This window comes from Myotis lucifugus, unplaced genomic scaffold, assembly GCF_000147115.1.
Source record: "Myotis lucifugus unplaced genomic scaffold, Myoluc2.0 scaffold_3, whole genome shotgun sequence".
Taxonomy (NCBI): Eukaryota; Metazoa; Chordata; class Mammalia; order Chiroptera; family Vespertilionidae; genus Myotis; species Myotis lucifugus.
Window position 1 is genome coordinate 28757131 of NW_005871051.1, and position 22978 is coordinate 28780108.

Sequence of the window (22978 nt, forward strand, 5' to 3'; positions counted from 1 at the left end):
CTTTCCAGGCATGGTCAGTTACTGAATTAGCCTCATTTTGTTATTGTGATTCAATCCTTCACTAATTTCAAACTTAGATTTTATTTCAAGCTCTCTGGGCAGATGGGACTTGTGGCTCCAATAGCTTGGTCTAGTGCAGTGATGGCGAACCTATGACACGCGTGTCAGAGGTGACACGCGAACTCATTTTTTTTGGTTGATTTTTCTTTGTTAAATGGCATTTAAATATCAAAAATAAATATCAAAAATATAAATCTTTGTTTTACTGTGGTTGCAAATATCAAAAAATTTCTATATGTGACACGGCACCAGAGTTAAGTTAGGGTTTTTCAAAATGCTGACACACCGAGCTCAAAAGGTTCGCCATCACTGGTCTAGTGCTTGGGCATTAAGGAGGAAGAGGGGAAAACATGTCACCCTCTCTAGCTCTATGTGGCAATTGGCTGACCTCTCCTGGTTTGGTGAAACCATTGCTCCCTTACATGACAACCCCCTCTCTGTGGAAGCCAGGTGCTGCACCTATGGCTGTTGTTGACTTTCTGTCTACACGGAGCAGCCATGGACTCCCTTTCTGTGGGCATCACACGCTGGCTCTCAGGGGGAAACAGTGCCCAGGTGTGGGAGATCTTGCTAGGACTTGATATTCGCATCTCTCCATCAGCTCCCATCACTGTGATCCATCTCATGACCTCCTACTTCTGGGTTCTCTTGCCAAGTGGGTAGCCCTCGTAGGTGTTGCTGGCAGTGCAGCATTGGCCCAGCCACCTTGCATGATACCTACTCTACCACTGGACAATGCTGGACTCTTTCTACCCTCAGCTCCCTCTCCCTAAGTCAGTGGTACCCTGGAGATGACTTGACCAGCTCATAAAATCTGAATATTAAATTTTCAGAAACTTTGTGAGCAGATCATGGAAATATGCCATGGGGGGAGTGAGTATTTACACTACGGGGATTGGCAAAAGCCACACACCAGAACTTTTTCTTTTTCTTTTCTATCTGGAGAGCTGGTTGTTAGACTATTACCAGCACACCACTGACTTTCTCTGTGGGGCTAGTGACTGGGTTACTTTCAAACAAGAGACAACCTCTACTATTGAAGAAAGAGGCCACCACTTGATATCTAAAGCCAAAGGCTGAGTGCACTGCTCACAGGGGAGGGCATGCTTGTTGGGCTCAAGTCTCTGAAAAAAGCAAACTGCTGATTCCATGTAGGATTTGAGGTGTGACCTCAGGGATTGGAGGACTTTCTGAGGCAGGATTAGTTGTCCTTTAGCTGTGGAACCTGGTTTCTGGGATTTAACTGTTACTGGTTGGCTGACTCAAATTGTGCTCCCTGGTGTGAAGATGTTATCAGTTGATAGAAATGAGTTTAAGACTGGCTACGGTTGGTTACCTTGTGACTATGGCCAAGAACAATCAGCCTCTTTCTCTCTTGAATTTGGAGTATGGGAACTTCTTATGTTCACCATTCTCTGACTCAGCGGTGACCTCTTGGTTCTTAAAGGAAAGGAAGTTTGAGAGGCGGTCCCATGGACAGATAAGAAGGAATGTGTGGTTTTGGCTCTTTAAACTCAGTGTTCTCTGCACAAAAGACAGTCAACCTTGACTCTTCCAGTCCTGCTCACAGTGGCAGGAGCTTCTGACTGTTTGGCCTCTCTTTTCCATGGGAGTTTTATGCTGAGACTTGTAACCATCCACAGGAGTGGGCTATCTTCATGGCAGATGCTTCATTGTTCTTGAGTAACCTCTGAGAGCACGGAAAGCCCTCATCATAGAAAGTCCTTCTGTGAATAGAGCTGAAGACCATCATCTTTTAATTTCTCACTGGTGACTCTGGGGTAACGTGAATTATTTCATTAAGTCAGGGATACAGAACTCACTTGAGCCTGAAAGCATTTCCTTGGAAGCTCTGGATATGATATTTAAAAAGGGCCAGAAATAAACATGACTATGGCTCATTTATGTAGAGTCAACTGTCTTATAAAAGATCACACGCAGCAGTGTTTACCTACAGGGCAGTGGAACAGCAATACTGCAATTAATTATTTAAGCAATAGCATCTCTGAGAGTTGCTTAAGTGATATTTATGGTATTTTGCCATGGCAACCGCTCTTGTTTTGAATATCATTAAAAATCTATCAAACTGCAGTAGTGGACTTCTGGTTTAAGATTGCGCTGGGCTAGCAGCCCCTGAGACAGCCTTCCCCAGCCTCCTACTAAAATTCCTGTTGAAGATGAAGAAACCTTGAGTGCAGTAATATGGTCGTGGGCGGGCTGGATATGGGGACCCCTGTGCAGAATGATCACACCGAAGAAGGGAGAGCTGTGTGTGTCCAGGGACGATGAGATGCCATGTCTTACATAGTATCTGAGTTTCCTGGGTCTGCTGTAACAAATGACCGCAAACGGAGTGGCTTAAAACAATAGGAATATATTACGTTACAGTTCTGGGGGGCAGAGGCTAAATAGGCCAGGAGGACTGGTCTCCTTCTGGTGTCTCTGGAAGACATTCTGCTTCTTTACCTTCTCAGACTCTGACCCTCCTGCCTCCGATGACATTGACCTCACCCTAATAATGCAGGTCAGTCTCTGTGACTCAAAGTCCTTCGCTGGGTCACATCGGCGGAGTTCCCTTTGACCATTTAAGGTAACATATTCAAACGTTTGGGGGCTTAGGATGTGGCATCCTTTGGGCAGGGCATCGTTCAGCCACTACACACAGGTTCACATCTCATGTCCCGGGAATGGGACTCGGTGAAGCCAGCCCCATGGGGAGCTTTAACAGCCCCACAACAGGTCCAGTCTCCTGCCTTTGAGTTCCTCCTCCTCCTCTCACACCCCGGACATTGCCTTGAGCTCACCAGCCTGTTTGGTGCCTCTGTGTCCTTGTAGATGCCGTCCTCATGTCTCTTCCACACGGGGGGACCCACACTCCACCAAAGACTCCTCTGGCTTTGGGCCACAGCCCTGCCCAAGCCCTACTGAATGCCAATGTCACCGCAAAAAAGGGAGCTCAGCCTTGGCTGGTGTAGCTCAGTGGTGGGGCCGTCTTCTTGCTGCCTCATCACGTGGTGTTTACTCTGTTTGTGCACCCCAGGGTCTCTCGTGAGTCCTAATTTCTTCATAAAGGACACCAGTTAGATTGGATTAGGGACACCCTCAAGGCCTCATCTTAACTTAATTATCTTTTTAAAAAATTGATTTGAGAGAGAGGGAGAGAGAGAGAAACATCAATTTGTTGTTCCACTTATTTGTGCATTCATTGGGAGTTGTTCATGCCCTGATGGGGGATCGAACCTGTCAGATGTCACTCTAACCAACTGAGCTACATGGCCAAGGCCTAACTTAATTATCTCTTTAACAGCCCTGCCTGCAAAAAAAGTCACATTCTGAGGTACTGGGGCTTGGGATTTCAACATATGAACTTTGGGGGATGCAATTCAGCCATGACAGCACCCACAAAAATCTATGAGGATGGGAGAGATCTACAAAGACACAAAGGCCCACAGAAGTCAGGACAGTAGGTTAACGTGATTTCCTGCCGGGAGGAGAAGGGAGCAGGAAGGTGTCCAGGCAGCCTGCAGAAATCCCAGAATAATTAAGCTGGCCTCGAGCACGGGTTCTAACGCTCTCCTGACAGCATCTCTGTCTCCCTGTTAGCCTCTGTTGGCTGAAGCTCAGACACAGAATCAACAAAACATGTTACAACAATTCTTATTTAACTTTCATTTCAAGAGACCTTACTATTTGCCAGGCCTTCTGTAAAAAGAATTTTTATACACTGGATTCATTCAACAAACAGTGAATTCTTTTCTGCTAAACTACAAAGAGCTGTGCAGGACCCTTTGCTGAACTTACGAGAGGAAGCGATGCATGTGTTTTCCATGGCCCATAGCTGACAAGACGCGGCAGGGAGCGGCCGATGACTCAGGGTGAGGCCCCAGGCCCAATACTTGACTAACTCAGGACGGGGAAGACCACATCCTGTCTCCTATTTCTGTTTCTCATTAACTGGAGGTTGTGTGTGTTCACAGAGCTGTGCAGACATTAATCACATCCACAAACACCGACAGAGACTTTATAACGTGGTGGAGTGTGTGCTATTCCCAAGGTCAGCAAAGGTCATCCAGAAAGTCAATGTTAAAGAAGACGCAACCCATCTGCCTGGGGGTTGAAGCTACCACATGGTCCCAGTGTTAACCTGGGCGCAGAGGGTCATTTATCCTCATCTTTACCAGGCAGAAGGGTTGTCCTGGTGTTTGGAGAATTGTTGGGAGGAAGAAAGGAATCTTGGGAGAAAATTCTCTCGCTACACATCAGGTGTCATACTTGTTATTTACAATGCTGCCCTTTTATATTCTCACCTGTTTTCTTTTCTTTCTGACGGGACAAGGGCTTGGTCCTGCTGGCCGCTCTGTGAAATGGGTTGAGTCTGGCTGGACGCTGCAGGTGTCACAGGGAGGCTTGCTGAGCTGCCACCGGGAAGAAATGGGGCTCAGCTCACATCGTGGCTGGGAAGGCACAGGGAGCTTGGCTGTGGTCCCATGACCATACCCGTGAAAGAGAGGCCTTAGGCAATCATTGGCGAATTGTTCTCCATTAGATGGCTTCTTCCCAGGTTAGCTCTGTGGGAACCAGTGGCTTAACCCAGACCCAGGGGCTCTGACTTGGCAATGACCTCTAACAAGTAAACTGTTAAAGATCAGTAAATAATTAACACAGGTTCGTGGAGATGCTCAGCGAAGCATGTCCAGAGCATCTAACCACTAACAATAAATGTTAATTGTCACCTTTAGATTATAGACTCAGATAATGAGATCAAACACACAGAAAGTCATAGCTCACCATATCGCTTTTCAAACGTGTCACTTTACAGTGGTTCTCAACCTGCTGGCCCTTTAAATACAGTTCCTCATGTTGTGACCCAACCATAAAATTATTTTCGTTGCTACTTCATAACTGTAATGATGCTACTGTTAGGAATCGTAATGTAAATATCTGATATGCAGGATGGTCTTAGGTGACCCCTGTGAAAGGGTCGTTTGACCGCCAAAGGGGTTGCGACCCACAGGTTGAGAACCGCTGCTTTAGAATGAAGTCTTGCCCTCTATTAATGGGTGCACAGTGTGTCTGCCCTGATAGGTAGGCAGAGTTTGACTATAGCAGGAGTGGGGAACCTTTTTTTCTGCCAAGGGCCATTTGGATATTTATAACATCATTGTCAAGCCGTACAAAATTATCTACTTAAAAATTAGCATGCTAAATTTGGTCAAACATTTAATTAACTCACTCCTAATGCCTTGGCAGGGCCAGACCAAATGATTTCTTTCGCCTTCTATGGCCTGCAGGCCAGATGTTCCCCACCCCGGACTATAGCGTGACCAGCATGAGGGTCCAGTCTGCCCTCCAAGGCTGGTTCTTTTCTCTCTGGAAGCTGAAATACAACTCTGTTGCCAGATTAGCCATTAAACTTAGCAATTTTGAGATTGATTCAATAATACAGTCTGAGTTTAGGTGCACAAACAGGAAGCTGGAACTATTAAGGGATAGCCCAATACTAAATTCAACCCTGTTTTAGGCATTGGAACGGCACCAGGTGTCTGACTTGTGGGATCAGACCAAACCTGGGTTCAGCAACTTCAGTACTTGGGTTCTGGCTAGGAAAGAATTCAGAGTCCAGACCCAAACTGTCTTCTCTTCGGATTTTCATATTCCAGACATGTCATGTACATGGAATCATGCAGTAGGCGGCCTTTTGGGTCTGGCTTCCTTCACTTAGCCTAAAGTTTTCAACTTCACCTCCATGGTAGCAATTAGGCCTGGGGTGCTGGCCTTGGCCATGACTTACCCTATTCCTCACCACAACAAACACCGGCTAACAAATACCCATGCCCCTGACCCCTCCCACTGCTAAGGGTTTAATCTTAAGGGCAAAATGATGTAATAGCCAGACATTTGACATAAAAGTTCCCATATTTTCTTGCTATGGCGTAGCTCAGGCTTTCACACTTCCATAACGATTAGTGTACAAGGTTGCAAACAAACAACTGCATCTATTGTACTTTGAGGGCTGTTGACAGGCTGTCAGGGGTCATCTGGACGTCCGCCAGTTTTCTGATTGGGGGTCAAGGTCTGTCTAGAGCGAGCCTGGGTTGCATGTGTGCAGTTGCTGTGGGCACGGGGAGTGTGCATTCTCCTCCACTGGTGGCCGGGCCTTCCCTGAGCTGAGGTCGGCAGCCTTATCCTGCTCCGCCTTTTGAAGAATGTTGACACGGCTGGGCTGGCTCTTCCTGGATGTGTACTCCAGGGAGTCTGGGCCATGCCAGGACCTGTTCTTCACCTTGAAAGATTTAGACATTTCATGTTTTCAATTGCCCCAAGATTGATGAGACCTTGGGAAACCAATGTCTGCTAACTACATTTACAGGAGTTTGATTTACAGCCGGGGTTGAAACTTGGTTAATGTACTGTTGGGATTTGTATCAGTCAGAATAGGTTGGCTGTGCCACCATGATAACTCCCAAACTCAGAGGCTTAGCGACAAAGCTTCTATTTCTGTTGGTGCAAAGGCCACTGCAGGTCCCAGCCTTTGTCCAGGGCAGCAGTCCTCAGGCGGTGGCTTGGTGTTGCACCTCCACTGTAACCACATTAATGAGTCGGGGGAAAGAGCATTTTGGAGGGTCTCTCTGATGCTATTTAAGTGCTTCCCCTGAAGCAGCACATGCCAGGGGGAGGGGATAACAGTTCCCGGAGTGCCTAGAAGGAAAAGAACTGGAAATATGGAAGAGAGACCCTCCCTTCCTGTGCCTAGAAGGAAAAGAACTGGAAATATGGAAGAGGGACCCAGCCTTCCTAACAACTGGAATCCCTACGTCTATTCCTTCCAGAGAGTGTAGCGTTACCAGGAAGGGGGCAAGGGGCCCCAGCTGTGCAACAGGATCTGAATGTGCAGTTGTGTTTATAATAATAACTCCATTAATAATAGCTAATGTGAGGCTTGCTTTATACGTTATGTCATAGGTCATGTAATGTTTACTGTTTGAATGATTCTGATGAGCCTTCTTTGCTCCTATGTTGATTCAGTGTGAAGGTCGGATGATTTGTGGCCATCAGAAATTGGGTTTCCTGTAACCATTCATTTATGCACCTTACAGTACATGTTACTTCCTGGCCGCATTTTGAAATAGTGGGGAAGAGGAAAGGACCTCCCAAAACATGACTGGAAGGGGATAGCCTTCAGTGGGTAGGGAGTCTGACTACATGTGCTTGATTTAAGAAAATAAAGATGGGGGTTCCAGTTACCAGCTGCTGTGGAACACACCGAATCCTAAGGAACAATCTAGAGCAAGTTGTAATCCCTACAAATAAATGTTAAAAATCCCTTTCACATGTTTTATCTGACGCACACAGAGTTGCTCTTCAATTAAAATGTGAGGTGGGTGCTCCTTACTGGTACAGCTTCAGACCTAGTGACAGCGTCAGGTGAATTACATGAGGGGCGGCAGGTCTCTCTAGACCGTGTCTCCACTGTTCAGAACAACCTGTGCACATCCTCTGTTGCTGACAGGACCCAGTTTGCAGCACTGTGATGAGTCGGCCCAGGGGGTGAAAACAGGTGGTGTGTGGATGTGTGCTGTGTATGTGCTGTGGGTTGTGGGTTGTGGGTTGTGAGTGTGTGTTGTGGATGTGTGTGTATTGTGGGTGTATGTTGTGAATGGATGTTGTGGGTTGTGTGTGTGTTGTGGGTATGTGTAGGTGGGTATCATGGGTTGTGGGTGTTGTGGGTTGTAGGTATGTGGTGTGGGGTGGGTGTTGTGCTGTGTGCACACACACATGTATGTCTGCTTGTGTGGGGAAGGAATAGAAGCAGATTCCTCAAATTGGGCTCAAAGTCAGGAAGGCAGGTGGCACGGAGAGGTGGCCAGTGATACATGTCCAGCCTGGTGGTGCTGGAGGGTCCAGGAAGAAGGTCGAGGTAAACAACATAATGGTCCAGATACAGGCCATTATGGCCAGGCCATGGGATGACTGAAAAGTGGACACTATTTCAAATAACCCCAAATTGAGGCTGGCCCAAGGGACACCAAAGACCAGGGAGGAGGCGAGGGATCAAACTTTCTGCCTCTTTCCCAGTGAGGACCAGAGTCAAATACATTACATGCAACATCATCTATCTTCCCTGATCTTCCCTAATCTGAGCTCTCATCCCCCCGGAGCCCTTCTGTGCTATGGGTCTGGCATTTCCATTTCTCTTCAGTAACTATTTACATTGGCATCTGCTCATTTCTTAGTTTCTTCTTCTTTTTCCTTGACATCCTAAGCTCTTTGTCTCTCAGATGACAGCCACACACACAGAAGGAATGCCTGACTTGGCGCTGTCATTTAGCTTTATTAGGAATTCTGCTCTGTAGCCATATTTATGAACCCCAGGGTTCTCACTAAACTGGGTTTCATTGGGATTCATATCTTTTGCATAAATGAAGCAAGTGGCAGTGGCTAAAGGCTGCCTATGGAGCCCATTTCTTTTTCTATTTCATTTAAAACTTCTACCTTCTGATCATGGGGGTCACCTAACCTGGAAGCCTGGAATGTCAGGAAGAACAGGGGAGGACTGAAGGAAACACAGTCATGCTGGGTCCAGAATATGAGCTGTAGGTGGGCAAAGGCTGTCCCGGGTGGGGTACCCACTACACCTGGGAATGAGATCCACTATGGGCCCAATCTTGGTCACCAGTGAGGAATGCAGTAAGGTTCCACATGGTGACCTTCTGATGACCTTGGCTGTGTGTAGTGTTGCAATGCAACCATTAGTCTGATTTTGAATCCTAACTCTGCCACTTATGTGCACTGTGGCCTTGGGCAAGTCACAGTCTTTCTGAGCCTTTGCCTTCATATCTGTAGAATGGGCTGATGACACTCAGCTCAGAGACTGCACTGGGATGTGACAGCACCCATAACGGTGATGGCATAGGGTCTACACTCAGCACTAAGGAGCTCTCTCCTTCCTCTGCAGCAGTGCCAGTCCTCAAGGGGTGGCTGTGATGCACAGCTTGGGCATAAAAGGAAGAAGAAATGTTAAATCTCCACTGAGATTTATCTCATCTCTTTTGTGTTCCTCCAACTTCACCCATTTTGTGCCTGTGACTAACCTTGTGGTCCCCGGAACCAGAAATCCATAAGTCAAGAGCTAAGAGAGAAAGGTCTAGGAAATGAGACTTTATGAATCTTACTGTCAACTCCAACCTCAAAGTTAAATGCAAATGACTGAGAAACCCTTGGAGATCATAGGACAGAGGCAGTGACTCTGTGTCCCTCCCCAGAGTCCCTTTTAAATCCACCACTTCCCATTGCTCACTGTCCCATGGATCCATTTGGCCTCCAACAACATCCCTTCCCTACAGGGGATGCCATTCAGCATCACCTCTGTGGATGGTACCCTGAGGGCAGACCCTTCCCTTTCCTGTGCCACTGATTCTGATTCTGGCATCTCTCAACAATTCTTAGCAGTGCCCTCCCAGCTCTTGTCCCTGCTTCTACACTTGCTTCCCTCAAACCCACCTCTTCACTCAGCCCGGATAACTTCTCTGAAACTCAGATGAGCCTCAGATCCTTCAGGGACTGGCTGTTGCTTGCAGGACAACCAAGCCACTGCTGGCAGTTATGTGCTGTCTGATGGGAAAGCCAACCCCTAGAGACAACCTGTGCATAGTCATTACCCGGCCAGCCACTCCAGAACACTGAGTGAGGATTAGGCTGTTGGTGCGGGCTATCCTTGGCAGTGCAAAAGTGGAGCAAAGCAAAGGTCACTGGGATTAGAAGAGGTCCAGTGGACTTAAGAGTGTCTACCTAGACCAGTGGTTCTCAACCTGTGGGTTGCGACCCCTTTGTCGGTCGAATGACCCTTTCACAGGGGTCGCCTAAGACCATCCTGCATATCAGATATTTACATTATGATTCATAACAGTAGCAACATTACAGTTATGAAGTAGCAAAGAAAATAATTTTATGGTTGGGTCACAACATGAGGAACTGTATGTTGAGAACCACTGACCTAGACACTCAGTGGCCCTTACATTTATATGACTTTCTCATTTACAACATGCTTTATTGAGAGCTTGTCAGTGTTTCCACTAATCTGTATTCATTTTAATTTCATAACTGATTTCATAACTGATTTAATTTCATAAAAGAGAGATTTAGTAACTCAGTACCTTAGAAAAAAGCCAGGGAATGACAGAGTTGTAGAAAGAAACCCAGCCTTCTGACACACGTGTCCCTCCCCACACAGACCCTTCTGCAGAATATGACAATTTTGCAAAATTGGGGGAAAGAAAATATCCAGAGCAATGATCTGCATTCACTTCGCCCCCAAATGCCATCTTATCTCATCTTGACTCTTAAAAATGGCTGAGGTATCACTTTGTTACATACACACAGTCTTACTCCAGCAAAGAGCAAACATACCCCCACCCCCTCTCCCCTGCACTGGTTGCATCCATCTGATCCCTTGGCCATCTCACAGCAAGTCTCCCTATGCCTGTCATGGTACTGTGACCAGCGTTGATAATGAACTTGGATCAATAATTGAATCCCCAGTGCCACAGTGTGTTTCAACAGTGACTTAGAAACAGACTGTGCTATGGTAGAGAAATTCTTGTCTGGGTAAGGACAGCCTTGTCTTGAAGTCTTTGGCGAACAACACAATGACTCAAAGGTAATTCTTTGCCTTAAACAGCTATCAGTCATGCTCATCTTCTCTAAGAGTTGCATGGGCAGCAAATACGTAGTTATTAATTTATATATTATTTCCTAATCAGAAATATTCTGAGAAAAATATTTCTAAGCAACCATGGATTGAAGTACTGGTGTTCTCTTAAAGATAAAGAAACATGTAAATGCTCTCATGCTATAGCTGTGGGAGACCCCATGGAACATTCTGCCCATTCTCTTCTAGGTGCATGCAAAGCCCACAGCTTATTCTGTTCTGGTGCCTCAACTTGTGGTGCTACCAGAGTAATTCCATTGCCCATGCTCTTAGAAGATGGAGATCAAGGTGTCGGCTGGGCCATGGCTCCAGGGAAGACTCCTTCCTTACCTCCTCCTAGCTTCTGATAGTTGTCAATAATCATCCTCGGTATTCCTTGACTTGATCCTCTGTCATAGTGACTTACAGCTGGATCCCTCCGATCTCTGTCATGTCACCACGTGGCCTTCTTCATTCTGTGTGTCTGTGCCCAAATGTCCCTCTCCTTATAAGGCACCAGTTACTGGGTCAGGCCCCACACTGATCCAGTGTGACCTCATCTTTACCCAATTACACCTGCAAAAACCCTATTTCCAAATAAGGTCACATTCACAGATTTCAGGTGGGTGTGGATTTTTGGAGGACACTGTTCAACCCAGTCCAGTGTTTCATGAATAATCTCTTGTCCTCACAGTGGCCCCATTGGGTATGTTGATCATTCTGAGGCTTAGAGAAGTCAGCGAAGGTCATACAGTGAGGAAACCATGGGACAGGGGTTGAAAGCCAGGTGCTTCAACCCCAAGGCCCTCACATGCAATCACCAACAGCACTGTTGGAGGCGCTATTTGTACCAGAGGCCAACAGGTTAGGAGAAGCATCAGCGTGAAGTGTTTGTCCAGTCAAGAGGAAAATGAACAACCAGCCCCGTGGGTAACAAGGGCCTCAGTCTTAATTTTTCTCCTTTAGGAAAGGAGGAGGAAGCTGGGGAGTGGGGAAGAGAAGAGGAGGACAGTGAACCAGGTCCCTCGAGGCTCCAGGTGGGAAGGCAGGCTGGGAATTGCCCCTGTAGGTGTTCAGGAGTCACTGCAGCTGCTGCGGGATCCAGCTGGGGAGCTCCCAGGTCTTCTGGGGCAGGTGGGGCCCCCGGTGGTTCTGGGAGGTGCAGATGCTCATGGCAACAGAAAGAGAAGCTTTCTGCCAACGAGACATCCTTTTCCTAATGAATTTTCATTTCCCTTGATGAGGACACATGGACAGGCTTAAAAATAGCATCAGCGGAGCCTCCTACCTTCATCATTTCCACTTTCACACCCTGAATGAGCGCCTCTAAATTTGGAACTGACAAACGGAAAAGATTTCCATCCAGAAATAATGGGCTTAATGGGCCTTGTGACAAATGGTTGAGGTTTCATTTTCCACTGCCCCTTAGTTTGAAGTATTCTCATTATTTTTCAAGGAGGTGCCATGTACATCTTTGTTTGCAATAATTGGGTCTGAGTTGAAAGGAAAAGTCCCCGTGGAATGAGTTTCCTGTGAAAATCAGAGCTCCACCTTCTAAAATAAAACTGTAGTAGGAAGCCGTCTGGCTTAAGTAATCTAATTATGAAAAGGTTGTGTCTTCCCACTGTTGTCAAAAAGGTGGGAAGACGGCTCTTCAGAGTGTGAGAAGGGAGCACTTATCTCAAGGGGGAGTGGGCCTTGTTGGTCCTGGCTCCTCCAACCGCCCAGGTGAAGGCACAGGACCTCTCGGAGGCTGCCTCCATGGCATCCGCTGACCCTCACCTTAGAAACACATGTGTGCCCTATCTATCTTGTTTCGTTCTACTTTTAGCAAGAAAGAAGATGGCTCCCTTTCAGTATAAAACTATGAATTTTTCAGTTAAAATGGTGAATGGAGCATACGCATTTAGCTCCCCCATCCATTATTCTATTTTATTGTTTATTTTTTGCCAATAAATGTGAGCAGTGATTAATGAACGTGTCCATTTTCCAACACTCTTATCAACAATCGATTTAATCAATTATTATCAACCATTGACAATCTGGTAGCAAATCAGTATTTACATCTCTTTATGTGTTTTTCTTTGATTATTAATAAAGTCAAACCACTTCATATGGCCCATTTATAATTACTCCTCTGTGAACTGACTTCTTAAGTCAATTAACTAATTTTTTAAAAAATATGTTTTTATTTATTTTAGAGAGACAGGAAGGGGGGAGAGAGAGAGAAAGAGAGAGAGAGAGAGAGAGAGAGAGAGAGAGAGAGAGATGTGAGAGAGAAACATCGATTAGTATCCTCCTGTATGCACCTCGACTGGGGACCAAACCAGCATCCTGGGAAGTGCCCTGACCAGGAATTGAACTGGTGACCTTTTGGTGCATGGGATGACACCCAACCGAGCCACACAGGCCAGGGCTAACTAATTTTTATTGTAAGTATTCTTTGCATATTAACCCAGTCTCTGCCAGATAGGTTGCAAACATTTATCCCTCTTTGTCATTTTTCTTTCAACTTTATGCATAATTTCTTCACACAAAGAAGCTAATGTTTATACAGTCAAATTTTATTCTTTATTTAAAAGTTTCAGTCTTATGGCATGTTTAGAGAATGCTTCTGCACCTCAAAATTATAAATATTTATCTAAAGCTATATTCCAGGGCTTTTATATTTTTATTTCTTAATATTTAAATTTGTATAAACTAGAATTTATTTTGCAGCAAGGAGAGAATTCTAGTGATTGTATTTTCTTTTCCAACTGCTTAATAAGTTGTCTCAACTTCACTTACAAAGCCATTTCTCTTTATCCTCATTGATTTAAAGGTACGTGAAGTTTTTGATGACATGAGGACATACTCAAAACCATACCATATGAAAAGAGCTTAATGACCCAACATTGTGAAGATAGAATGAGCCCCCTATCTCAAGCAAATGTATTTATGGAAATTTTTTGGAAGGAATTGTATATGCTATTTTTTTGGAGAGTATTTTATACTTTAATCCTTTGACATATTTTCTAAAATTCCTACAATGTGTTATGTTATTTTATAATCAGAAAAAAAAACCTATCATTTTAAACTACTGTGTTCTTGAACAACGTAAGGAGAGAGGCCTATAAATCCAGCTTATTGTCCTCGTGGAATTCTTTCCCTGGCCTCGGCTGTATTGTTCAACGTTCTCTGGCAACATAACTAATCTTCTGCTGTACGGTGCCTCCATATTTCTACTTCAGCATCCCATAAACTTTCCCAGCAGTGGGGATAAATAGGAGTTTTTCTGAGTGAAGAATTATAGTGTATCGTTAGTGAAAAAGCAAAACCTTAGAAAAGCCACTGAGTTGTGCACAGTGAGATAAGCAGGAAATTAGCAGAGCCCGAACTTAACTCACTCCCCTCCTGTTTAATGGTTTTCTTCTTCCTTTTGCTTCTAGTTACAATAGATTTTGAAAATACAAGAACTTTTTTTTAATGATTTGAGAAGTCATGCCAATTTCCTCTAAGGGCATCATGGTGGTAAGTTTCGCTCTTTACAATTCACAGTGAGATTCTGTGCAGCAGTGAAAATAAAGTAACTAGATCTGCCCCTGGTGACTGGGCTGTTGTCAAATTAAAGATGGTCAAGATTCGAAGGCCTGCTGCAGTCCCTGGAACACAGAAAGCACACTTACCCTCATGTCTGACAATAATACACCACCAGAAAAACACTCATTCTTAGGAAAATTCGATTCAGTAATCACTTATTGAGCATACACAGTAAGTAATGCTAGGCACTGAAGCAGATACAAAGATGAATGAGGTTAACAGTGAAATGAGAAAGGCAAGCGAGAATAGAAATGCCCCTAATAGAACATGCATATGCAAGTGTCCCTCTTTACCCAGGGCAGGGTGACAGTTTTAGAGTCATCGCCTCCCACTTTGCCACTCGATGTTCATGATTATACACAGGTGACATTTTGATAGCAGCTGGCTGGAATGAGGAATGTGGTTTGTGGCCATGGAACAGAGGACTGGTGCGAACGAAGGTCATGGGCATCAACCAGAGACATACAAATTTGCCCTAGAAAGTGGTATTGATTATCATCGTGAAAAGAAAAGAATATTTATGAAAAGGAGCGATCAATAATAGCTACTGGATTCCACAAAGGACTGTTTCAAAATCCAATTCAGTATATAAATAATATTTTTTATGTACAAGGAGGCACTGTGCTTGGCTATGAGGGATATTATACAATGAATGTGTCAGGGAAGAAACAGTCTTACCCTCAAGAAACTGGCCGTTTAGTGGGGGAGAAAGACCTGAGAGCAATGAAGGCAGAATGGGACAAGGGCTTTGGGGAAAGTGCCAGGCTGTGGGGTTAGAAGGAGAGAGAGACAATAGACTTGGTTGAATGGATCAAAAAAGATGTAAAGGAGATGGGGCATTTGAAATAGACCTTGAGGGATGACCGTGTGAATACATTCCAAATATTACAAATAATTTATGTATTCAATTTTGCTTATATCTTTCTTACTTTTCTGAAATTATTTTTTAAATTAACCAAGCAGAACCTTCTTACAGTATCATGAAAAACATACAATTAAATGGAAAGTCCTTTTCACTAAGGCTCATGGTTCAATTGCTTTCTCCAGAGATTTATACATGTGTATTATTTCAGAACATTTTCTCTGTGCTTAATTACCTATATTTGTATTTATGTATTTGAAAAAATTGAGCTACAATATGTACAACTTAAGTTTATACAATGTTATATGCCAATCATATCTCAATAAAGCTGACAAAACATAGTGTGCCAATGTTATGAAAGACTGGAAGAATATACTTTATAGTGTTGATTACTTCTAGTTGGTGAAATTAGGAATAATTTTATACTTCTGTTACTCTTCTCTGTTTTCTACAATAAATGTGTATTTTTAAAGTGAAAAACATCGTTGAAAAACCAAACCAACCAAAAAATGATCAGGGGAGAGAAAGACTTCTCTTTTCTCAACGATGGAAAACAAATCCTGGCTACCCTTTCAAGGGACCAACTTGGCTCCTCATTTACCGCCCCCCCCCCCCCCGCAAACTAATTAGTAACAGAGGAATGTGTCTCACTGATTCCTGCACCCATCTCTGTGGCGCGGAGGCTGGGATGATACACACTGGAGGTGGGAATAGTACCAGCCAGACCACTCGGCTCCTGCCCAGGGGTGGGATGAATGTCTGAGAGGCAAGTTCTCCTTTAATGTGCTATGTACTGGCTTATACAGTGACCTGCTCCCCTCTCCTTGCCCACATTCATGTCCATCCAGAACCTGTAAAGGTAACCTTATTTGTAAATATGTAAATGTAATCCAGTTAAAATGAAATTATGCTACATTAGGTGGATCCTTCCCCAATGACTGGTGTCCTTATTAGAAGGAAATTTGGAGACGACTGGAGGCAGATTTGAGAATGATGCACCACAAGCCAAGACACCCCGAGGATCGCCGGCAGCCGCTAGGAGAGAGGCAGAGCCTCCCAGAGCCTCCAGAACCCTGAGAGAAGATGCTTACCTGATGCTTGGAGCCAGCGGTGTATGGAACTTTGTCCCAGCAGCCCTAGGAACCAGCACTTGCCATGATGCAAGTGCAGCTCCGTACCCTGCACAGCCCTCGTGTCCCCCACAGAGGCACTCACCCTGGTTGACAAGAATGCTCATGTCTCCCCGTTGTGTGTTCTAGTGGTCCAGTTAGCTTCTGGAGGGATAGAACTGGGAGCAAATTTTGATCCTAGGGTCTTAATTTCTGTGAGTCTTTTTGCTCCAGAAAAAATGCATTAAATCAAAAGAAAATGAGGGTGGACAATGCTACTGAAATGCTCAGGGGATGGATTCCTTGCCACTTGAAGTTGTGATGTATTGCTATGTGTGCCTGTGTATGTGTGGTTATGGGAATGTGTGAGAAAGGGGGAGGCTCGTGGCCAAAGAAAGGGAGTTAGGAAGATGCATTGAGAGAGAGAGAAAAGGAACAGAAGACATTTTACCAAAGCAATTCACTTACTGGACATAAAAATATCTGTGGCTACTGTTCTGAGATGCACAATCTGCTTTGTAAGCCTCTGCTGTATTACAGATTTAGGCACCTCTTTCTCACATAAGCCTAATTTACATCAAGAGCTACTATATAGAGAAATTCTTGCACCATTTTTCTTTTAGCTACTACTAGGAAAGTCATTCTTTTCTCCAAATTTTTTACAAATGGAGTGCTTTAGTTTTAAGCTAACCTGAAGTCTGTCAACCGACCAAAGAAATTCACAGTAGCAGGGTGCAAATTTCAGACATGTATGTCTTACAAAGAAATAGAATCCATTTCAATTGATTTTCACTGGGTTACAAATGCCAGCTTCAGCATGGTTCTAGCTAGATTTAAATATAATTTTACTATTACAGCAAATCATGAAACATGGAAACTTCCTGAGGGTCATACATAGGGAACCCTAATGAAAGCATTTATTAATAAGCAAGGGTTTCTGTTTCACGGGAATTGCTGCAGCTATCATGGATGACTTGCCTTTCCAGAAAAGGAGCAAAAATAGATCCGTTGTTACATGTAGTAAATTCATAATTAGTTGGGCAGAAGAATTCTAGCCAGCTCTTTATTTTATGTATGTATTTATTTCTTGTAGCCAGCTCTTTAAACACACTCTAGTTATAAAGACCTGGGCAGGTTGTGTTAAATAAAAAAGTATTCATTACTATTGTTAAAGAACAGTAGAGCAGAGTTTCTTTGGGAGTCCAGGAGAAGAGTGGGTAAGTGGGTGAAAATTTACTACAGAAAGGAAGCACCAGGGATAAGGGAGATTCTGGCTAAACCATCCTGACATTTTTTCAGAAGGCAGGCCAGGGTGATAAGACACCAGAATCTGATCATATATTCAGGGTGGTCAGACACCAAGTAAAGGAAAAAAACACTTCCTTCTACTCTACTGACCACACTTCTGTCACTAAATATGTGGGGGTTTTCTCCCACACCAACTAATTCTCCAACTCTCCAGGCACCAACTGGGGGTCCTGCAATTCAATTCTGACACCAACCACCTGGAGGTAGAGCGGAGTCCACAGGTTCCAGTCTCAGTTCCACCCGACTGCCACCATGTCAGATGCCAGTCAAAAGTCCCATGGCGTCACCTGTTCTTTTGACCAAATGGCTGTAAATCAGGACCCCCCCCCCCTGCTACCATGGTTAACTAGTTATTAACAGGAAGAGAGCAAGGGAAATCAAAGATTGTTGTGCATGTTCAGTTGGGAAGCAGAGGCCTGTTTGCTTCACTAGGAAGCTACAGTTTTAAACCCCAAGAAATCAGAGCATTGTCCCTCCAAGGGAATTAACATCCCTACCTTCCCCCATCCTTTACTTGATTGTGTGTGAGTGGGGTGAGGAGAGAGGGGAGATAAGGGCAGACACAATAAAGTCAGAATGGTACGAAGGGAGGTGGTTGACCCTAGAGGCCTGTCAGTCTAACCTGCGGAAAAGATCATTGGCTAGGAGGGTGAAACCAATGGAAGCCCCTGAAAACTTGGGAAGCTAATTGGTTATTTTGAAAAAGTTCCTGACATAATCCCAGGAGAAAAAGAGCTCTCTCTCTCTCTCACTTTCTGGTGCCCCACACTCACCCTGTGTGTTCCTGTTCTCTACCAGCCAGGAGCACACAACCATGGGGGTCAATTGGCCACCTGGGGCCTGCAACAGGCTGCATGGGCTCCAAAGGACTATGAAGCAGAAACTGGGCACTGGCCTTGCTGAAGACAGGGTTGGGCTTTTTCCATGGTTGGACGGAGGGAGATGGGACACTGGAAGCCCAGGGGCAGGGGCAGACTTCCCGGATAAATCTGAAACAAGACCACAATCTCCCATGCGTGGGTTCTTGGAATTCTTTCCTGGAAATCCTGTGGAAGAGCCTGTTTTTCACCGACAACACTTCCTTGGGTTTGCTAATTTACTAGAATGGCTCACAACACTCAGGAAAGTGCTTTACTTACCATTGCCCATGTATTGGGAACAGCAAGTGGAAGCGATGCACAGGACTAGGTATTGGTAAGGGCATGGACTTCCTCGCCCTCTTCAGATGCGCCACCCTCCCAGCACCTCCATGTCTGCACCAACCCAGAAGCTCTCCAAACACCATCATAGAAGGTTTTATGGGGCTTCATTACCTGGGCAGGTTTGACTCAATCTTTGGCCATCATGATGAACTCAACCTCCAGCTCCTTTCTTCTTCTGGGATTGGGGAGAGCTGAAAGTCCCAACCCTCTAATCACGTGGTTGGTGTCCCTAGCAACCAGCTCCCATCCTGAAGCTGTCCAAGAGCCCCCACCCCCCAGTCATCTCATGAGCATACAAAAATACATTTATCACTTCGAATATATTCCAAGGGTTTTAGGAAATGAGGAGAGAGATCAAATATGCATTTCTTATTATGTCATACCAAGGGCAGGGAGTTTTTGCTAATCTGATGCAGCAGGATTCTTGCTAAAACTGGAGTAAATGGACCAAAGGCCAGAGCCCAAGGATGAGACACAGTCAAAAAGAGGACTCAGAAGAGCATGACTAAGGTTTGGTTAAGGACAGTTTCAGATACAATGGGAAACAATGATATGCTCCGTGAGAGAGAGAGAGAGAGGCAGTGACCATGTGAACAAATCACAGCAGTGTGCCCAGCCCCCAGCACTGTCCCTGGCACACAGTCCATGCTCAGCAAATATTTATTCAATGAACAAATTATGCTTATTTTTTAAAATGGTCATTATTGATTGTATGTAAGAGTCTAGCAGGAAATTGATCAATGTGGATCCAGCATTTATACACTCAATCTTGTTATTCAATCAAGAGGTTTTTCTGAACACCTTATTTTATGGCAGGTGCCCTGACAGGTCTTAGGGTACAAAGTTGAGCAAAAACACATGTCCTGCCTTGGTGGGTTTGCAGACAGGTGTCAATCACACCAATCCACAGCCAAATGTGGAATCAACTGTTCAGGAGGGACGTGCAATGCCACAGATGCCCATGCCAGGGAGGGCGCCCTGGTCAGAGAGGTCCAAGACGTCTTCTCAGAGGGGCTGGTGCACCTTGGCCACGACAGCGATGAGGCACGTGGGAAGGGGCTGCAGAGCATGCTGGCAGGGTTGTGGTTAAATCATTTCGGCCACACACACGAATGGTGTGGATAACAAGCTCCTGATGTGGCCTTTCTAAAAATATCTGCTCTCCCTTTGAGTTTCCTGTAATATTGCTAGTAGATTTAGAACATCTCCATGATTTTTCAGTAGCTAATCTAAGCGCCTATTACTTATTTTAAGTAGGAGATTCTATTGTTTAAAAACGATTACAGTTTTTTGGATTATAGTAGTGTAGTAGCCATCGGTTTTTACACTGAACCTGTTACCATCTTCCCACCTCCATGGCTGCCCACCTGAGCAGGCTGCCTTCTCCCCTCTCCCAGTCATCTCACTTGGCTTTAGTTTAAGCAGAGCACTTGAGCTGCCTTTTGTTTTCCTGTTCATTTATTTGTGTGTTTATTGACATCTGGCGCCCCCCCCCCCCAAGACATAAGCTGTATGAAGGCAAGGACCTTTTCTGTCTGGTCCACTGCTACATTTCTGCTACAGAGAACAATGATTGATAGGTACATGGAAGGTACAAAGAATACACATGAATTCATAAAAAGATAAGAGAGATACAGCAAAGAAGGAAAAAATGACATTTTCTTTATCAATAAGGTAGTTTGGCAACACTTTGCTGTGTGGGAGCTGCTGTTAGAGGAAGTCAGTGTGCTCCACCCCTGGAGCCCCACCCTCAGCTCTTTCCCTACCAGCGCTAGAAAACCACAGGACAGGAAGTATGGGTGAACCTGTGGCACACTGCACTTTGGAAGTTGTATACTCATAATTAATTAGTTTTTTGGAGTGGGAAAAAAACCCACACCCTGATTTGTAGCATTTGCCAATTTCTGTGGTGTAAACACTACCACTTTAACCAATTTTAATCTACCAACATGAATTCACTGAATACGGAGTCGGGAAGATTTGAGCACAATTGGGTCTCACAAACCTCTACAAGCCACCTGAAAAGGCACAGGTCCCCCAAGATCTCACAAAATCCTATGTGACTTATGTATTTATAGTGGGTAGGACTCTCCTTCCAGACACATGTCTGTGTTCTATCATATTACCCAGTTGCAGACCGAACTCTCATTCTCCCTGGCTGGCGGAAAGGTTAACTTTGGTCCTTCTTGCCTCTTCCATCCCCCTTCTCAGGGTCTTGTCCAGGATGTTACACGGTGCCTAGGTGTAGGAGACACCTCTGGTCCTTGGTCAAAGGAAACATGCATGGACCCACATCTACTTTCCTCTCAGCTCAGATGGAATGCCTTGCCAGTCTTGGTGTCTACTTACAATAGTAACCGTGCCTTTCTGTTGCTAATAATGGCCCAGTTCTGTGTGGTTGTGATGTGAGAATAGCTAAACAAAAAGACTTTTCTTCTCCCTCCAAAAAAGCATAGCTGCAAAGAACAACATAATGGCCATTTTTAGTGCCAAGAACTAGAGTGGTGATTTTCTACATCTTCAAAACTCATAATGATGGGCCTGAGTCTTTGGAGATGTTTTAGATGAGGAGCAGTCAATAAACCACCAAGAAGCAGCTTTTCTGTGAAGAGCATACAATTCCTTTATAAATAGGGGAAAATAGACTAAAATGTCATCATGCATAATTTTGAATGTACCACGTGATCTTAATAGCTATGACAAAAAAAAATAGAAAAAATACTTGAGCCCTGGCTGGTTTGGCTCAGTGGATAGAGTGTCAGCCTGTGAACTGGGGGGGTTCCAGGTTTGGTTCCAGTCAAGGGCATGTACCTTGGTTGCGGGCACATCCCCAGTGGGGGGGGGGGGGTGCAGGGGGCAGCTGAACGATGTTTCTCTCTCATGGATGTTTCTGGGTCTCTGTCCCTTTCCTTTCCTCTCTGTAAAAAAATCAATAAAGTATATTTAAAAAAATATTTGAAAGAAATGCACCCAACTGTTAATGGGGCTTGTCTTGGACTGTGAACATATTTACAATTCTCTTCTTTCTTTTACTTTTTTTAGTATCCAAACTTAAACAAAAACAAAAAAACCTAAGCATTACTTTAATCATAGAGAAAAATATTATTTAACTTGCAAAAACTAGACAACAAGCCCTGACCGGTTTGGCTCAGTGGATAGAGCGTCGGCCTGCGGACTGAGAGGTCCCAGGTTTGATTCCGGTCAAGGGCTTGTACCTTGGTTCCTGGCACATCCCCAGTAGGAGGTGTGCAGGAGGTGGCTGATCGATGTTTCTCTCTCATCGATGTTTCTAACTCTCTATCCCTCTCTCTTCCTCTCTGTAAAAAATCAATAAAATATATTTTTTTAAAAAAACTAGACAACAAGCAAAGAAATAAGCCATGTTCCTACTGTGCCAATGAAAGCCGGAGAAGGTCCTGGGAGGTAGATGATGCCTTGAACTCAGTTCATGTCTGGGAGCTGGGGAGTCTCCGCTGGGGTGGAGGAAGGTCAGAGGCAGCAGCAAGAGGGCAGCTGAGAGGACAGCTTTTCAATTTCTGCTGACATTGCCCTGGCAGCTGCTACTGGCCACTTTACTGCAGAAATTGGCAGCTGCTGTCTGGACCATTGGTTCCACTGTCCCGTGTAGAGGTTCCCGGGACTTGGGGCTGCCCTAGGAAAATGACCACAAGGTGGCAGTAGCAGATGCACGCTTTATCCTGGGATGCTTTGACAACTTTGTGGGAAAGTCCCTCAGGCTGCATTTTGTGGGGTTACTTCTCAGAAAGCGAGGAGGGCAGGGAAGCTGTGGGGAGAGAGGGGCAGGAAACAGGAGGCTTACATATATCTCTCACAAACCTATGTGCACTATGCCCTACAACCTCAAAATCTGTAATGCAACAATTGACGGAATTGCAGAGAAATAGGCAAGTTAAGTTTCGGAGAGTTTAACTCACTTTTCCCTAAAAATAGTAGATTAAGCAGGCAAAATTAAAAAATAATAAACAGAGATACCAAAAACTTTCACAATACTATTGAGCTTGAACTATTAGTTGCATGTATAATTGAAAACTAAATTAACAGAGAACACTTGTTCTTTTCAACCGTATCTAATATTCTTACCAAAGAAATGCATGCATTTGATCACAGAACGTGGTTGTACAGATTATACATCACTAAAGCAAGGTACTTG